This window comes from Siphateles boraxobius, unplaced genomic scaffold (genome assembly GCF_051911475.1).
Source record: "Siphateles boraxobius isolate OS27281-9 unplaced genomic scaffold, OSU_SipBor_1 52, whole genome shotgun sequence".
Taxonomy (NCBI): domain Eukaryota; kingdom Metazoa; phylum Chordata; class Actinopteri; order Cypriniformes; family Leuciscidae; genus Siphateles; species Siphateles boraxobius.
Genome location: NW_027509164.1, coordinates 471,966 through 488,028, shown reverse-complemented (window position 1 = coordinate 488,028; position 16,063 = coordinate 471,966). Strand labels below are relative to the sequence as shown.

The 16,063-nt window shown below is 46.5% G+C and overlaps 4 non-coding genes and 2 pseudogenes across 4 annotated transcripts; all 6 read left to right on the top strand.

Moving 5' to 3' along the window:
• The first annotated feature begins 159 nt into the window (after positions 1-159).
• LOC143713694 (U2 spliceosomal RNA) lies at positions 160-350 on the top strand. Its single transcript, XR_013195244.1, has one exon. It is a non-coding gene; the product is annotated as a U2 spliceosomal RNA (small nuclear RNA).
• A 434-nt stretch (positions 351-784) lies between these two features.
• On the top strand, positions 785-948 carry LOC143713607 (U1 spliceosomal RNA). The gene has a single exon (XR_013195163.1). It is a non-coding gene; the product is annotated as a U1 spliceosomal RNA (small nuclear RNA).
• A 6,591-nt stretch (positions 949-7,539) lies between these two features.
• LOC143713736 (U2 spliceosomal RNA) lies at positions 7,540-7,715 on the top strand (annotated as a pseudogene).
• A 434-nt stretch (positions 7,716-8,149) lies between these two features.
• LOC143713606 (U1 spliceosomal RNA) lies at positions 8,150-8,313 on the top strand. The gene has a single exon (XR_013195162.1). It is a non-coding gene; the product is annotated as a U1 spliceosomal RNA (small nuclear RNA).
• Positions 8,314-14,911: 6,598 nt separating this feature from the next.
• Positions 14,912-15,084, top strand: LOC143713772 (U2 spliceosomal RNA; annotated as a pseudogene).
• A 434-nt stretch (positions 15,085-15,518) lies between these two features.
• On the top strand, positions 15,519-15,682 carry LOC143713605 (U1 spliceosomal RNA). Its single transcript, XR_013195161.1, has one exon. It is a non-coding gene; the product is annotated as a U1 spliceosomal RNA (small nuclear RNA).
• Positions 15,683-16,063: the final 381 nt, after the last annotated feature.

Genomic DNA, 16,063 nt, shown 5'->3' with positions numbered 1-16,063 from the left:
TGTTGTGCGCTCTGCTGTGATCCATTTTCGGTGTCAACAGTCAAGCTGAGCTTGTATTGCTGTGAGCTGAGCTTGTTTGTTGGCGACCTTTAGACCCTCTCGCCACGGCCCAGGTGGGCGTGGCCTTTGACGGCTCCCCCGCCTCTGCGTCATTGTGTCATCGCTTCTCGGCCTTTTGGCTAAGATCAAGTGTAGTATCTGTTCTTATCAGTTTAATATCTGATACGTGCCCTACCCGGGCACCATATATTAAATTGATTTTTGGAACTGGGAGATGGAAGAGGGGCTTGCTCCGTCCACTCCACGCATCGACCCGGTATTGCAGTACTTCTGGGAACGGTGCACCCCCAAAAACTGTGTTCAATGAAAGAGATGTTTTAGTCTTGTGTGGCAGCAGGTGTTAATGGAAGTAACGTATATTGCTGTGTATGGGTGCTTTAAAGGTGTTGTAGGTGATCATATGCTATACAGGTAATGGTGGTGTGAGAGGGAAAAAAAAACAACAACTCTGTTCTTATCTCGTTTAACATCTGATTCGTCCACTATCCGGTGACCGCGTATGAAATTGATTTTTGGCTCATGGATCCGGAGCATGAAAACAACATCATCCACAACAACAACAGCAAAAGAGCCCGACTCTGCAGGTTTTTGATGTCTCTCTCTTATCTCTTGGAGTTTTTACGAATGAGCTGATGAGTTGAATCAGGTGTGTGTTTGATTGTCCGACCGTTGGTGAGGATTGCGGAGAGGGACACGGTTCCTCTGACGGGAGGCCTGGGAATTCATACTTACCTGGCAGGGGAGACACCATGATCAGGAAGGTGGTTCACCCAGGGCGAGGCTCGGCCATTGCACTCCGGTTGTGCTGACCCCTGCGAATTCCCCAAATGTGGGAATCTCGACTGCATAATTTATGGTAGTGGGGGACTGCGTTCGCGCTCTCCCCTGGACACACTGGTTAAAAGAGCAGATTGTTCGAGTTCCTCTTCTTCTGGTAGTTAACGACATAGGAAGTCCAGAGAATTGAACTGCAGTGGTTGATCGAGAGATGTAAAACTCTCAACCTAGGACCAGTCTGCAAAAGTAGGGCTGTTTTTTAGTTTATTTTTTTCATCATTCTTCAAATAATCTCCATTATTCAACCAGCGCTTTTATTGGCAGTAGTGGTCCTAGAAGCAAAGTTGTTCCGAATGAGGAGTTCTATCATGTGGTATGAATACCTTGTGCATGTGTGAAAAATCACCTGACATACAGTCGCCTATGGCCGTATTCATGTTGTTGTTTTTACTGTTTACAGCGCCACCAAGTGGCCAGTCGCCACATCCCTTTTCACCTGAGCACAGGCTGAGCCCGTGCACAGGTGTACCGACTTGGGTGTAATTGTCTCATTCCGTTGGAGAGTTATGGCCATTTAAGTAAAGCCCGCCTCGCCCACTCCCAACGTTTTGGCGTCCCGTCGCCAACGTGAATCGAAATTCCGACTTTTTTCCCCATCGCTGTCGGCAATCAGACTCCAGGGAATCTTTCTGCACCGGTTTGGGTCAGATCGGGCGAAAGACCTAGGACTAGTGTGCAAAAGTAGCTTTTTCACAAAATCCCAAATACCCGAAAATCTCGCCAGCGCAACCATCGAATCCGAGGCCTGCGTCTTGTTCGGCCCGAGCCAAGGATTCCGGTGATGTAAGACACTTGGGTCTGCGACGGACGGTTCAGGAGTTACGAGGCATTTCGTACTTCTGATCGCTGCAGCGCCACCTTGGGGCCGATTGGGCCGAGCCTTGGTGATGTTGTAGACCGGGCGGGTACTACCATCCCTCAAGAGTTTCAAGTCTCTACGACGTACGCTTTGGTCTGCCCGCTCACTTTTAGGGCAGAATGTTTGTTGGTCCAAAATCCCAGGTTGCACTCCAAAGTGTCGTGTTGTGCGCTCTGCTGTGATCCATTTTCGGTGTCAACAGTCAAGCTGAGCTTGTATTGCTGTGAGCTGAGCTTGTTTGTTGGCGACCTTTAGACCCTCTCGCCACGGCCCAGGTGGGCGTGGCCTTTGACGGCTCCCCCGCCTCTGCGTCATTGTGTCATCGCTTCTCGGCCTTTTGGCTAAGATCAAGTGTCTGGTCCTAGGGTAGAGACAGCGATCGCCTCTTGGAGGTTTTTCCGGCTTGGGTCCTTCAGTGACTTGAGCCCCAAACTTTTGAGAGGTACATTGATCCAGCTGCTTTTATTCCGGTTCTGTTTTAAGGTAAGACCTTTTTATCTATTTATTTATTTATTTATTGTTTTTTAAAGTTTTAGGCTGTTGGTGTCTCCACCATGTCGGCTGCCCGTGCCGGCATGAGGAGGCACCACAGCGTGCGTTTTTTATTCAAAGAAGTTGAGGGGAAGCTCCTGGGGATGTCACGTCTTGACTTCTCCAGGAAGCTGATCCAAAAAACTCTAAATTTTAAACCTGATGATCTGAATTGCATCGTGACTCTGCCCCTGAACAAAGGATTTGATGTTAGTTTTAGAGCGGTTTCCCACCTGAATGATTTCTGGCACAGATTTGAAGTAGCTAAATCCCAGCTGTCCATGTTTACTGTTGAAAAGCTCTCTGACAACACACTTAAAACTGTGATTGTTAGAATGTTTAATGAGACAGTGACTGGGGAGGACATTTGTGTCTGGCTGGGCAGATTTTGCACAGTTCGAAGCCAGCCAGTCAAGGTTTTAGATGAGGATGGTATTTGGACATGCTCCTGGCGAATTCCCATTAAACAATGGGAAGACGCTGGGGGCTACCAGGGCCTGAAGCATCTGCCTTCTATGATTGTGTTGGGTGAGAACAGAGGCTACATTCACTACCAGGGTATGCCCAAATTATGTAGAAAATGTGGAAAGTTTGGGCACTTAGCTGAAGCATGCCAGGAAATGATATGTGGGAAATGCAGAGAAATTGGTCATACTTTTGAAGAGTGTACCAATGGCAGGCGGTGCAACCTCTGTGGGGAGTCATCCCATCTCTACAGAGATTGCCCTAAAAGTTTTGCCAACAAACTGAAAGGCAACAAAATGGCCGCCCCACATGTGGAACAAACAAAAGAGCAAAGGAAGGAGGAGGCGGTCCCTGAGGTTTTGGCGGGAAATTCTATTTCCCAGCCAGCCTCAGGGAGTGGGCAGGAGGAAGGAAGTGGGGCGGCCACAGGGGCGGAGTCAAGTTTTAACAGCGAACAGAGTGAGGAAGCCGTTCCCCAACAAGAGAGAAGTGAAAACAAAATGGAGGAGGAGGAGGAGGATGCAACGGCTTCCTCACTCTACACCGTATCGGAGGTTAGTGTGGTGGATAGTGGGGGTGAATCCGAGGGTTCACTCCCCAATGCTCAGGTGCAAAAAAGGTCTGCGAGATCTCCTCTGCTTCAAACAGAGGAGAAAAGGCTGCGGGCATCGCATCGGCTAGATAGTTCCTCTTCGTTAGATCTAGACCGTATGTGGCCCGCAGAATCTCCCAATGAAGTCTCCTTTTTGCACGTTAAGCTTAGAACATCGTCACCGAAGGAGCCACAAGAGGTTCTCTCTGTGGACTCTGAGGCGGCGAGCATTTGCCCTCCTGATCCCAGTTTTTCTGGGGAAAAGGAAAAAGTGCTACATGACATAACATGATTTTAATGTAACTTTCTGCAGTCTTTTGGTTTTATCCTTCTATTAATGCTTGTATTTTTAACCATACTGCTCATGGCCCTCACTATCTCTACAATCAATGTGAGAAGTGTGAGGTCTACTTTGCGAGCACAGAGTGTGTTATCCTTTTTAAAAACTTTTAAGTCAGATGTGTTTTTATTGCAAGAATGTGGTTTGCCCTTTTTAACAAATTACAGGAAGTGGGAGGAGATTTGGACCCCAGGATTTTCCATTTGGAGTGGGTCCAATTTTAACAAAAATGACGGTGTTGCTATTTTAATAAAAAATCCCAACCTTTTGGTGAAGGGCAGCACTGTGGTGAGGGACGGGCGGGCAATTTTAGCAAATCTGACTTTTTTAGGTAAGGATCTTAACATTTTAAATATGTATGGTTTTACTGAAAAAAATAACAGGTATGAGCTTTTAGAAGACTTGCAACCCCACATGCTAGGCAGGGCTCCCCTAGTGGTAGCAGGGGATTTTAATTGTGTATTATCAAAAAAGGACAGAAGGAGGGTAGGAGAGGATTTTAAGGTCGACAAGACATCGGTTTTATTACAAAATATAGTCAAAGATTTTAAGTTAGTTGACTGTTTTAAAACAATGCATCAAAGAGAGGAAGGCTTCACCTGGTTCAGTGGTGACGGTGCCAGAGCCTCTCGAATTGACTATATTTTTACCAGGGACCTCCCGCCGACCGATGCTACATTGACCCCCCTCTTTTTTTCCGACCACATGATGCTGTCTTGCACTCTTTCACTCCCCACGGGTGTGACTGCAGGGGGAGGGCTGTGGAAGCTGAACTGTTCCCTATTAGAGGACGAGGAAGTGGTTAGTGAGTATAGGGAGCAGTTCAGCCAATGGCAGACCCTCCAGGACTTTTACGACTCACGTGCACAGTGGTGGGAGATGGTGAAACAAAGGACAGGACGGTTTTTTAAACAAATTGGAAAAGAAAAAAAGAATAAAGAAAAAAGACGCATGATGGGGTTGCAAAAAAGACTGCAGAGATATTTTAACCTTTTAAACAATGGATTGGATTTTACAAATGAAATAAAAGAAGTAAAGAAAGAAATGTCAGATCTGTCTGAAACAAAGAGCAAAGGTGTCATTTTAAGATGTAGAGAAAGGGAGTTAGAGGAAGGAGAGAAGTGTACCAGGTATTTTTTTAAAAAGACAATAGCTCGGGGAGGGTCGATCAATATTTTAAAAACGTTTAGAGGGGGGGAAGTAAATACAACTGACCTGATTTTAGGGGAAATTGAAAGTTTTTACAGTAATTTATACGGCACTAAAGAGGTACACAATGGCATCTTAGAGGAAGTTTTAGGGTTTTTAGATAAAAAAGTTAAGAGTCCAAATGTGCTTTTATCCCAGGATTTTAATCTTTTAGAATTGGAAAAAGCTTTAAAGGGTTTTAAGAAGGGGAAGTCCCCGGGCATGGACGGACTCCCCTTTGAGTTTTATCTGACTTTCTGGGACATTTTAGCACATGACTTACTTACAGTTTTTAAAGAATTTGAGACTCTTGACAGACTTCCAGACAGCTTTAGAGTAGGGATAGTTACATTACTGTACAAAAAAGGAGACAAGACTGACTTGAGAAACTGGCGACCAATCACTCTTTTAAATTATGATTGTAAACTTTTTAGTAAGATTTTAGCTACACGCATGTCGACTGTTTTAGAGGACGTAATCCACCTGGATCAAGCTTGCGCTGTGCCCGGCAGGAAGATCACGGACAGCCTGGTACTGATCAGAGACGCCATCTGTTATGCGAGAGACAGAAACATTAGGCTTGTAGTCCTAAATTTAGACTTTGAAAAAGCTTTTGATCGGGTCTCGCACCAGTACCTCCTTCAGGTACTGCAAAAAATGGGCTTTCCAGAGAGGTTTATAGCTTGGGTGGGACTGCTGTATGAGGGCTTAAGCAGCAAATTTCTTGCAAATGGGCATCTTTCCAAAGCTGTAAATATCCACAGCGGTGTCCGTCAGGGGTGTCCTTTATCTCCCCTTCTGTATGTGGCTTGTATTGAGCCACTGGCACAGATCTTGAGAAGGGATAAATGGATTAAAGGACTAGATATCCCAGGAACTGGTGGACTGACGGCGACCTGCGTTTTATATATGGATGACGTGACCCTTTTAGCGACTGACTTTTTATCAGTACGAAGAGCAATGGACTTGACTGACTGGTACGGTCGGGCCTCGGGCGCCAAGCTTAACAGGAGTAAGTCCGAGGCCCTGCTCTTCGGGCCGTGGGGCGACGTGGACACAGGAGGACTAGATTTGGATTTTAAAGAAAAGGATTTGAAAATTTTAGGAGTAAAATTTGACAGGGAGGGTGGAGGACCAGGAAACTGGACTGACATGTTAGGGAAAGTCAGACAAAGACTGGGCTTTTGGGGACTAAGACAACTGACGTTAGAAGGCAAGATTTTAATTTTTAAAGCAGTGATTTTACCACTAATTTTACTTGTCTGTTCTGTTTTTAGTCCCCCAAGACGATTCCTGGCTAAGTTGGAGAGGGCGGTATTTTATTTCCTGTGGGGGTCCAAGTGGGAACGAATCAAGAGGGAGGTCGTTAAAAAGAAAAAAGAGAATGGCGGGAAAGGCCTCCCAGACCCCCACCTGTTTTTAGGCAGCCGCTTTGCCGCCCTCCATATCCAGTATGCACTGACCCCATCCAGAGAACACAAGACAGCAGCCATGACCCGATTCTGGATGGGGTCATACCTAAGAAGTTTGAAAATTTTACCCATTGATCTTAAAAGTCCAGTGTCTTTTAATTTGTCAAAAGAGCATAGTTTTATTAAGAAATTTTTAAAGAAATATCTTTTAGAAACAAATGATGCCACTGTTTTAACTAATCACAAGTCTCTCGTCTCTCTTGTGCAGGATCGAGAATCGGTGAGTCCAGTTCCAGGCCTCACACTAGGTGAGGCCAAAGACGTTTGGAGGAACGCAGCCCACCCAGCTCTCCAGAACAGGCTTAAGGACCTGTCGTGGATGGTGGCTCATGAGATCCTCCCGGTCAGGGCGGTCATGCACTCCAGAGGCATGGCCAAAAACTCCACCTGCCCACGGTCCGGATGTGGTTCCCCGGAGACCGTTCAACATCTGCTCTGGGAGTGCGGCGCTGCGCGGGACCTGTGGGCCAAGACAGGCCCCCTGTTTTTCCCGTGCCTGCCAGCGGGTGGGGCCCAGGTGGACTATAAGCTCGCCATCCTGGGGGTGGGTCAGGGCTTGAAGGAGTTGACACCACCAACGTTTGCCTCGCTCTGGCTCACCCTCAACCACATCAAGGATGCCATCTGGGTCACCAGAAACCTGCTGGTGGGGAAACGCGTGACGGTCCCCCTCCACGCGTGCGAGCAGAGGATAACATCAACGCTGCAGGGTGGGCCGCACGTCGTTATTCGGATGGGGGGGCCGAGGTCACACGGAGAAGGTCCCGGCCGCCACCGTACCTGGCCGCCCGTAGATGCACCCTCACCACTCTGGCTACGGGAACAGCGGGCCAGCGGGCCGGAGGAGAGGGGATCTCCGCTGGGCACTGGAAGCGAGGAGTCTGGGGCCTGTTCTGGAGACCTGGAGTGAATGGACATTCTTGATAGGGACTCACCCTCGATCCTGTACAAGAGATGTTTTATTTGGCATATTTTATTGTTTTATTGTTTTATATTTGCATTCCTATTTTATTTTAATCCATTTTACCTTTACTTTAAAACAACACACAACATACATGGACTTTTACACAACACATCAACATAACTGATTTTTAACTGTAACTTATGTCCTTTTTGTTGTTTTAAGATATGTGCAAAAATGTGATTTTATAAGGAAAAAATGGATATTGAAAGAATGGAATGAAACAATGTGACAATAAACTTTTTTCGAAAGAAAAATCTGTTCTTATCAGTTTAATATCTGATACGTGCCCTACCCGGGCACCATATATTAAATTGATTTTTGGAACTGGGAGATGGAAGAGGGGCTTGCTCCGTCCACTCCACGCATCGACCCGGTATTGCAGTACTTCTGGGAACGGTGCACCCCCAAAAACTGTGTTCAATGAAAGAGATGTTTTAGTCTTGTGTGGCAGCAGGTGTTAATGGAAGTAACGTATATTGCTGTGTATGGGTGCTTTAAAGGTGTTGTAGGTGATCATATGCTATACAGGTAATGGTGGTGTGAGAGGGAAAAAAAAACAACAACTCTGTTCTTATCTCGTTTAACATCTGATTCGTCCACTATCCGGTGACCGCGTATGAAATTGATTTTTGGCTCATGGATCCGGAGCATGAAAACAACATCATCCACAACAACAACAGCAAAAGAGCCCGACTCTGCAGGTTTTTGATGTCTCTCTCTTATCTCTTGGAGTTTTTACGAATGAGCTGATGAGTTGAATCAGGTGTGTGTTTGATTGTCCGACCGTTGGTGAGGATTGCGGAGAGGGACACGGTTCCTCTGACGGGAGGCCTGGGAATTCATACTTACCTGGCAGGGGAGACACCATGATCAGGAAGGTGGTTCACCCAGGGCGAGGCTCGGCCATTGCACTCCGGTTGTGCTGACCCCTGCGAATTCCCCAAATGTGGGAATCTCGACTGCATAATTTATGGTAGTGGGGGACTGCGTTCGCGCTCTCCCCTGGACACACTGGTTAAAAGAGCAGATTGTTCGAGTTCCTCTTCTTCTGGTAGTTAACGACCTAGGAAGTCCAGAGAATTGAACTGCAGTGGTTGATCGAGAGATGTAAAACTCTCAACCTAGGACCAGTCTGCAAAAGTAGGGCTGTTTTTTAGTTTATTGTTTTCATCATTCTTCAAATAATCTCCATTATTCAACCAGCGCTTTTATTGGCAGTAGTGGTCCTAGAAGCAAAGTTGTTCCGAATGAGGAGTTCTATCATGTGGTATGAATACCTTGTGCATGTGTGAAAAATCACCTGACATACAGTCGCCTATGGCCGTATTCATGTTGTTGTTTTTACTGTTTACAGCGCCACCAAGTGGCCAGTCGCCACATCCCTTTTCACCTGAGCACAGGCTGAGCCCGTGCACAGGTGTACCGACTTGGGTGTAATTGTCTCATTCCGTTGGAGAGTTATGGCCATTTAAGTAAAGCCCGCCTCGCCCACTCCCAACGTTTTGGCGTCCCGTCGCCAACGTGAATCGAAATTCCGACTTTTTTCCCCATCGCTGTCGGCAATCAGACTCCAGGGAATCTTTCTGCACCGGTTTGGGTCAGATCGGGCGAAAGACCTAGGACTAGTGTGCAAAAGTAGCTTTTTCACAAAATCCCAAATACCCGAAAATCTCGCCAGCGCAACCATCGAATCCGAGGCCTGCGTCTTGTTCGGCCCGAGCCAAGGATTCCGGTGATGTAAGACACTTGGGTCTGCGACGGACGGTTCAGGAGTTACGAGGCATTTCGTACTTCTGATCGCTGCAGCGCCACCTTGGGGCCGAGCCTTGGTGATGTTGTAGACCGGGCGGGTACTACCATCCCTCAAGAGTTTCAAGTCTCTACGACGTACGCTTTGGTCTGCCCCCTCACTTTTAGGGCAGAATGTTTGTTGGTCCAAAATCCCAGGTTGCACTCCAAAGTGTCGTGTTGTGCGCTCTGCTGTGATCCATTTTCGGTGTCAACAGTCAAGCTGAGCTTGTATTGCTGTGAGCTGAGCTTGTTTGTTGGCGACCTTTAGACCCTCTCGCCACGGCCCAGGTGGGCGTGGCCTTTGACGGCTCCCCCGCCTCTGCGTCATTGTGTCATCGCTTCTCGGCCTTTTGGCTAAGATCAAGTGTCTGGTCCTAAGGTAGAGACAGCGATCGCCTCTTGTTGGACTTGGTCTCGTGTGTTGCTTGTCACACGGGACACACACCCTTCAGGAGGTACATTGACAAGCGGCTTTTAATTGACGACTCGTTCTACGAGGAATCTTCTGGTTTTAAGGTAAGCAGGTTTTAATTTATTTATTGTATATTTATTGTTGGGTTTTAGCCGCAGCAGGCTAGTGGTGCCTCCAACATGTCGGCTGCTCGTGCCGGCATGAGGAGGCACCACAGCGTGCGTTTTAAATTTAAACCAAAAGAGGATGGCACTCTCCGGGTCATGTCCAGGCTGGACTTTTCTAGGAAGTGCATCCAACAGTTACTCGGTTTTAAGGTTGTGGACATAAACTGCCTGTTGACTCTGCCCCTGAATCATGGCTTTGATGTAAGTTTTGCTTCTGCTTCCTTGCTAAGTACTTTTTGGACTCGATTTGAAATGTGTAAAGCCAATTTCTCCATGTTCACTGTGGAAAAACTGACTGATAATTCACTGAAAGTTGTGATTGTCAGGATGTTTAATGAAACAGTTAGTGGAGAAGATATTTCTGTATGGTTGGCAAGATATTGCTCTATTCGTGGACAACCAGTCAAGGTTTTAGATGAAGACGGTATCTGGAGCTGTGCGTGGAGAGTGCCCATTAAACAATGGGCAGATCCCAACAGCTACCATGGCCTGAGTCAAATACCTTCTATGATTGTGTTGGGAGAGAATAGAGGCTACATCCATTACCAAGGGATGCCCAAGCTATGCCGCAAGTGTGGCAAACTTGGACATCTCGCCGAGGCATGCCAAGAAGTAGTGTGTAGGAAGTGCAGAGAAATTGGGCACATTTTTGAAGAGTGCCAAAATGGCAGAAAGTGCAACCTCTGTGGAGAATCATCCCATCTCTACAGAGACTGCCCTAAAAGTTTTGCCAACAAGTTAAAAAGCAACAAAATGGCCGCCCCACCCAAAGAACAAACAATTGAGGAGGCGGGCCCCGAGGTTTCGGCGGGAAATTCAAACCCCCAGCCAGCCTCAGGGATTGGACAGGAAGGAGGAAGTGGGGCGGCCACAGGGGCGGAGTCAATTCTGGCAGTTGGTGAGGGGGAGGAAGCCAATCCTCAAAATGAAATTGAAAAAGAAGACAGTATGGAGGATGAAGAGGAGGAAATGGCTTCCTCCCTAGTAACCGTGTCTGAGGTTAGTGTGTCCACGAGTGGGAGTGAAACAGATGTTTCGCTCCCCAATGCTCAAGTGCAGAAAAGAACTGCGAGATCTCCTCTGGTTCAAACAGAGGAGAAAAAGCTGCGGGTAGCGCATCGGCTAGATAGTTCCCCCATGGAAGATCTAGACCGTATGTGGCCCGCAGAATCTCCTAATGAAGTCTCTTTTCTGCATTTCAAGCTAAGAACATCATCGCCAAAGGATTCGCAAGAGGCCTTCTCTGCGAGCCCTGAGGCGTCAAGCACTTGCCCCCCTGATCCCAGCTCATCTGGGGAAAAGGGAAGGCAAGTGCAACAAGAAATAACATGATTTTAATTATATCTCTGTAGTCCCTTGGTTGCTTTTAAATGTCTCACACCCTTTTAACCATACTGCTCATGGCTCTCACTATCTCCACAATCAATGTGAGAAGTGTGAAGAGCAATATACGAGCACAGAGTGTGTTATCCTTTTTAAAATCTTTTAAGTCAGATGTGTTTTTATTGCAAGAATGTGGTCTGCCTTTTTTAACAAATTACAGGAAGTGGGAGACGATTTGGACCCCAGGACTTTCCATCTGGAGTGGGTCCAATTTTAACAAAAATGACGGTGTTGCTATTTTAATAAAAAATCCCCATGTTTTGGTGAAGGGCAGCACTGTGGTGAGGGATGGGCGGGCAATTTTAGCTAATCTGACTTTTTTAGGTAAGGATTTTAACATTTTAAATGTGTATGGTTTTACAGGTAAAAACAACAGGTATGAGCTTTTAGAAGACCTGCAGCCCCACATGCTCGGGAGGGCTCCCCTAGTGGTAGCAGGGGATTTTAATTGTGTTTTATCAAGACAGGATAGAAAGAGGGTAGGAGAGGATTTTAAGGTCGACAAGACATCGGTTTTATTACAAAATATAGTCAAAGATTTTAAGTTAGTTGACTGCTTTAAAACAATGCATCAAAGAGAGGAGGGCTTCACCTGGTTCAGTGGTGATGGCGCCAGAGCCTCTCGAATTGACTATGTTTTTACAAGGGACTGCCCGCCGACCGATGCTACATTGAGCCCCCTCTTCTTTTCTGATCACATGATGCTCTCCTGCACCCTTTCACTACCCACGGGTGTGACCGTAGGGGGAGGGCTGTGGAAGCTGAACTGCTCCCTATTAGAGGATGAGGAAGTGATTAGTGAATATAGGGAGCAGTTCAGCCAATGGCAGACCCTCCAAGACTTTTTCGACTCACGTGCACAGTGGTGGGAGATGGTGAAACAAAGGACAGGACGTTTTTTTAAACAAATTGGAAAAGAAAAAAAGAATAAAGAAAAAAGACGCATGATGGGGCTGCAAAAAAGACTGCAGAGATATTTTAATCTTTTAAACAGTGGATTGGATTTTACAGAAGAAATTAAAGAAGTAAAGAAAGAAATGTCAGATTTGTCCGAAACAAAGACTAAAGGTGTCATTTTAAGATGTAAGGAGAGAGAAATAGAAGAAGGGGAAAAGTGTACTAGATATTTTTTTAAAAAGACAATAACACGGGGAGGGTCAATTAATACTTTAAAAACTTTTACAGGTGGGGAGGTAAATACAACAGATCTGATTTTAGGGGAAATTGAAAGTTTTTACAATAATTTATACAGCACTAAAGAGGTACACAATGGCATCTTAGAGGAAGTTTTAGGGTTTTTAGACAAAAAGGTAAAGAGTCCAGATGTGCTTTTATCCCAAGATTTTACTCTTTTAGAAATGCACAAAGCGCTAAAAGGTTTTAAAAAGGGGAAGTCCCCAGGCTTGGATGGACTCCCCTTTGAGTTTTATCTGACTTTCTGGGACATTTTAGCACACGACTTATTGACAGTTTTTAAAGAACTTGAGACTCTTGACAGACTTCCAGACAGCTTTAGAGTAGGGATAGTTACATTACTATACAAAAAAGGGGACAAGACTGACCTGAGAAACTGGCGACCAATCACTCTTTTAAATTAGGATTGTAAACTTTTTAGTAAGATTTTAGCTACACGTATGTCGACTGTTTTAGAGGACGTAATCCACCTGGATCAAGCATGCGCTGTGCCCGGCAGGAAGATCACGGACAGCCTGGTACTGATCAGAGACGCCATCTGTTTTGCGAGAGACAGAAACATTCGGCTAGTAGTCCTAAATTTAGATTTCGAAAAAGCCTTTGATCGCGTCTCGCACCAGTACCTGTTCCAGGTACTGGAAAAAATGGGGTTTCCTGGGAGGTTTATAGCCTGGGTGGGACTGCTGTACAACGATCTGTCTAGCAGAATTTTGGTTAACGGGCATTTATCCAAAGCTGTAAAACTCTACAGCGGCGTCCGTCAGGGGTGTCCTTTATCTCCCCTTCTGTATGTGGCTTGTATTGAGCCACTGGCACAAATCTTGAGAAGGGATAAATGGATTAAAGGACTAGACATCCCAGGGACTGGTGGACTGACGGCGACCTGTGTTTTATATATGGATGACGTGACCCTTTTAGCGACTGACCTTTTATCAGTACGAAGAGCAATGGACTTGACTGACTGGTACGGTCGGGCCTCGGGCGCCAAGCTCAATAGGAGTAAGTCCGAGGCCCAGCTCTTCGGGCCGTGGGGGAACGTGGACACAGTTGGACTAGATTTGGATTTTAAAGACAATGATTTGAAAATTTTAGGTGTAAAATTTGACAGAGAGGGTGGAGGACAAGGAAACTGGACTGACATGTTAGGGAAAGTCAGGCAAAGACTGGGCTTTTGGGGACTGAGACAATTGACGTTTGAAGGCAAGATTTTAATTTTTAAAGCTGTGATTTTACCACTGATTTTACTTGTCTGTTCTGTTTTTAGTCCCCCAAGACGATTCCTGGCCAACCTGGAGAGGGCGGTATTTTATTTCCTGTGGGGGTCCAAGTGGGAACGACTAAAGAGGGAGGTCGTCAAAAAGAAAAAAGAGAATGGCGGGAAAGGCCTCCCAGACCCCCACCTGTTTTTAGGCAGCCGCTTTGCCGCCCTCCACATCCAGTACGCACTGACCCCATCCAGAGAACACAAGACAGCAGCCATGACCCGATTCTGGATGGGGTCATACCTAAGAACTTTGAAAATTTTACCCATTGATCTTAAAAGTCCTGTGTCTTTTAATTTGTCAAAAGAGCATAGTTTTATTAAGAAATTTTTAAAGAAATATCTTTTAGAGACAAATGATGCCACCATTTTAACTAACCATAAGTCTCTTATCTCTCTTGTGCAGGATCGAGAATCGGTGAGCCCGGTTCCAGGCCTCACACTAGGTGAGGCCAAAGATGTTTGGAGGAACGCAGCCCACCCAGCTCTCCAGAACAGGCTTAAAGACTTGTCGTGGATGGTGGCTCATGAGATCCTCCCGGTCAGGGCGGTTATGCACTCCAGAGGCATGGCCAAAAACTCCACCTGCCCACGGTCCGGATGTGGTTCCCCGGAGACCGTTCGACATCTGCTCTGGGAGTGCGGCGAAGCGCGGGACCTGTGGGCCAAGACCGGCCCCCTGTTTTTCCCGTGCCTGCCAGCGGGTGGGGCCCAGGTGGACTACAAGCTCGCCATCCTGGGGGTGGGTCAGGGCTTGAAGGAGCTGACACAACCAAAATTTTCCTCGCTCTGGCTCACCCTAAACGTGATTAAGGATGCCATCTGGGTCACCAGAAATCTGCTGGTGGGGAAACGCGTGACGGTCCCCCTCCACGCGTGCGAGCAGAAAATAAGATCAACGCTGCAGGGTGGGCCGCACGTCGTTATTCGGATGGGGGGGCCGGGGTCACACGTAGAAGGTCCCGGCCGCCACCGACCCTGGCCGCCCGTAGATGCACCCTCACCACACCGGCTACGGGAACAGCGGGCCAGCGGGCCGGAGGAGAGGGGATCTCCGCTGGGCACCAGAAGCGGGGAGTCTGGGGCCTGTTCTGGAGACCTGGAGTGAATGGACAATCTTGATAGGGACTCACCCTCGATCCTGTACAAGAGATGTTTTATTTGGCATATTTTATTGTTTTATTGTTTTATATTTGCATTCCTATTTTATTTTAATCCATTTTACCTTTACTTTAAAACAACACACAACATACATGGACTTTTACACAACACATCAACATAACTGATTTTTAACTGTAACTTATGTCCTTTTTGTTGTTTTAAGATATGTGCAAAAATGTGATTTTATAAGGAAAAAATGGATATTGAAAGAATGGAATGAAACAATGTGACAATAAACTTTTTTCGAAAGAAAATCTGTTCTTATCAGTTTAATATCTGATACGTGCCCTACCCGGGCACCATATATTAAATTGATTTTTGGAACTGGGAGATGGAAGAGGGGCTTGCTCCGTCCACTCCACGCATCGACCCGGTATTGCAGTACTTCTGGGAACGGTGCACCCCCAAAAACTGTGTTCAATGAAAGAGATGTTTTAGTCTTGTGTGGCAGCAGGTGTTAATGGAAGTAACGTATATTGCTGTGTATGGGTGCTTTAAAGGTGTTGTAGGTGATCATATGCTATACAGGTAATGGTGGTGTGAGAGGGAAAAAAAAACAACAACTCTGTTCTTATCTCGTTTAACATCTGATTCGTCCACTATCCGGTGACCGCGTATGAAATTGATTTTTGGCTCATGGATCCGGAGCATGAAAACAACATCATCCACAACAACAACAGCAAAAGAGCCCGACTCTGCAGGTTTTTGATGTCTCTCTCTTATCTCTTGGAGTTTTTACGAATGAGCTGATGAGTTGAATCAGGTGTGTGTTTGATTGTCCGACCGTTGGTGAGGATTGCGGAGAGGGACACGGTGCCTCTGACGGGAGGCCTGGGAATTCATACTTACCTGGCAGGGGAGACACCATGATCAGGAAGGTGGTTCACCCAGGGCGAGGCTCGGCCATTGCACTCCGGTTGTGCTGACCCCTGCGAATTCCCCAAATGTGGGAATCTCGACTGCATAATTTATGGTAGTGGGGGACTGCGTTCGCGCTCTCCCCTGGACACACTGGTTAAAAGAGCAGATTGTTCGAGTTCCTCTTCTTCTGGTAGTTAACGACCTAGGAAGTCCAGAGAATTGAACTGCAGTGGTTGATCGAGAGATGTAAAACTCTCAACCTAGGACCAGTCTGCAAAAGTAGGGCTGTTTTTTAGTTTATTTTTTTCATCATTCTTCAAATAATCTCCATTATTCAACCAGCGCTTTTATTGGCAGTAGTGGTCCTAGAAGCAAAGTTGTTCCGAATGAGGAGTTCTATCATGTGGTATGAATACCTTGTGCATGTGTGAAAAATCACCTGACATACAGTCGCCTATGGCCGTATTCATGTTGTTGTTTTTACTGTTTACAGCGCCACCAAGTGGCCAGTCGCCACATCCCTTT